Genomic DNA, 2,741 nt, shown 5'->3' on the forward strand with positions numbered 1-2,741 from the left:
CCATCTCTCCAGCTTCCAGGTATTTTCACATGTTCTCTCTACCAAAGCACTCTTCCTGCCTCTCTTACTTATTCCTGTAAACTAAGTGTTATTGTCACTTTCTCAAGAAAGACTTCTTTTTTAATTTTTAATTTTTAATTAAAAACATTTTTTGGTAATGTTTGTTTATTTTTGAGAGAGAGAGAGAGAGAGAGAACATGGGTTGGGGGGCAGAGAGAGAAGGAGACACAGAATCTGAAGCAGGCTCCAGGCTCTGAGTTCTCAGCTCAGAGCCTGACCCAGGGCTCGAACTCACAAACTGTGAGGTCATGACCTGAGCCAAAGTCGGATGTTTAACTGACTGAGCCACCCAGGCACCCCTAGTTTTTTTTTTTTTATTTCAGAGAGAGAGAGACAGAGAGAGACAGAGAGAGAGAGAGAGAGACAGAGAGAGAGAGAGACAGAGACAGAGCAGGGGAGAGGGGAGAAAGGGGGAGAGAGAGAGAGAGAGAGAGAGAGAGAATCTTAAGCAGGCTCTATGCTCAGTGAGGAGCTGAAGGCTCAATCCCACAATCCTGTGATCATCACCTAAGTCGATATCAAGAGTCAGATGCTCAACCGACTGAGCCACCCAGGCCCACCAAGAAAGACTTCTTGAAGTGCCACCACCCCCTTCAAGTCTGGGTTTGAAGACCCTCCAATGTGTTCCCATAGGACCCTGGCCTTCCCCCTTCACAGCACCCATCATACTTCATTATAGTTGTCTGCTTACTAACTTCTCTCCCCTGCTGTACTGTGAGCTCCCTGAGGGCAGAGACATATTATCCACCAACTCCCTGGGGCCCAGTCCAGAGCATGGCACATTATAGGCAAATAGTGTACATTTGTTAAAAGATGCATCCTGGGAACTCAGAGATGCTTCCCTGAACCCAGTGCCTGTGCATCTTTGTCAGGCAAGAATGATAAGTTTGACACTCAGAGAGAGGGCCAGCATGAAGTAATGGTAATAAGGAGAAATGAGGAAGCGGTTTTTATTCCCTTGCCCCTTAGGTCTGTGGCCTCTTAGTCATCTGGAATTCTTGGCTAATGGAAGTCATAAGCCCCTTGGGACTGGTGCACTGTCTTGATCTCACCTTCTGTGGGCCCTGAGGGATCCTTGAGTGGTGACAGCATAGTAGGGTCAGCTTGTTGGGAAGACAGATCCTTTCTTATGAGAGGCTGTAGCGATGACCAAATGTCTGGCTGGCATGATGAAGGGGTACAGCTTTCCTAAGGTTCTGGAAGCAAAGTTTTTGGGAGGAGAAGGGATGGAGAGGTGGCAAAGAACTGGGTAATTTCTCCTAGGAATTGACAAGAGGCAGAGGAGATACCTATTTAAGAGTTCCTGTGCCAACAGGAAGCCACACTCTCTGCAGATGACCTCAGCAATTTCTGGCCTGGGAAGGGTACAAAGTTGTTTTCAGCTTTGCTGTATATCCCCTTTCTCTTCTTATTATCAAACTATGATGGATATGATTCTCCATGTTCCAAAATGTATCACACCATTTTCCTGTTTTGCAATTGATGGCCACATTGGCCCCAATGTTGGGGTTGTATAGAGGCTACAATAGGCAAAGTTTTTTTCAGGATGAAAGATATTTCATCATGACAAAATTACTGAGCTGCTAAAAATTGATTAAGCACATTTTCATAAATGTTTCACTCCAGGAAAGAGTCTATCACATTTCAGCCCGATGCAAAGAAAATGGCAATTGCCCCCTCCTGACAAGCAGACTTCCTGAAACCTCATTCTGGAGGACAGCATATTATTTGGTTAACTCAGTGATTTCTAGGACTTACTTTTGGGAGAAAGCTGGAGAATCACTTTGCATACCTTCCTGGACCCAATCTCTCATACTGCCTGTCCAACCTATTGAAGTACAAACTGGTCTGGGGTATACCTCAAAAGGCAAGATCTGTCCCCTGTCTGATGAAATTTGCAGAGAATTAGGTACTTCACAGGAGCACTGAGGTAAGATTTTTTTTTTTTTGGTGGTGGGGGGGTGAAATAAAAGACAAACACCTTTTTAAAAATCTGCTAACAAGTACCAGGACAACTGCTAACAAGTACCAATTGGATCTCCAAGGAGCAAGGCTGCATCTTCTTGATGTGTGTGAGTTTTTCTTTTCAGGGTCATTTTCAACCTCCACGTATGTGACAGTTTACTCGAAAGTGGAAGCTCAACTTCTGGTGCTGAGGGAGCACTACCAGCAGAGGTGGGAAGCCCCTTGGCCCTCAGACTCAAGAAGACATGCATACTGTATGCAGGTAGTAGCAGTGCTGGGAGTTTCACAGTCCTCGATTCATCCAGAGGAAGGAAGAAGAACAAAATGGCAGACGTGTCAGGCACATTCTGTGCTCTCCTAAGGCCTTTGGAGACTGCCTGGTTTAAGTCTGATGTTTCAAATATTAGCCTTTCTTCTTTTTATGGAATATTTCAAGCATGGGTTTTACAGACAAAGCCTGAGGCATCTGAACTTGACCCACAGAGAGGTTTACTGAGCTCCTCTGAGTCCTCAAAGACAAACCAGGTATCACCACCAAGATAACACCAGTGAACAATGGTACCGCCTCTGTTGGCTTTCTGTTTAGTGTCCAGGGGACAACAGAGATGTAGGGCTTTAGCCAGGGAAGGTGTATTGATTAGCACCCAAGTATGAACCATTTATCTCCTGCTGGACCCTCGGAATCATTCCTCGTCCAATCAGCCACTTGAGAGCAA

The sequence above is a fragment of the Panthera uncia genome, chromosome X (genome assembly GCF_023721935.1).
Source record: "Panthera uncia isolate 11264 chromosome X, Puncia_PCG_1.0, whole genome shotgun sequence".
Classification (NCBI taxonomy): domain Eukaryota; kingdom Metazoa; phylum Chordata; class Mammalia; order Carnivora; family Felidae; genus Panthera; species Panthera uncia.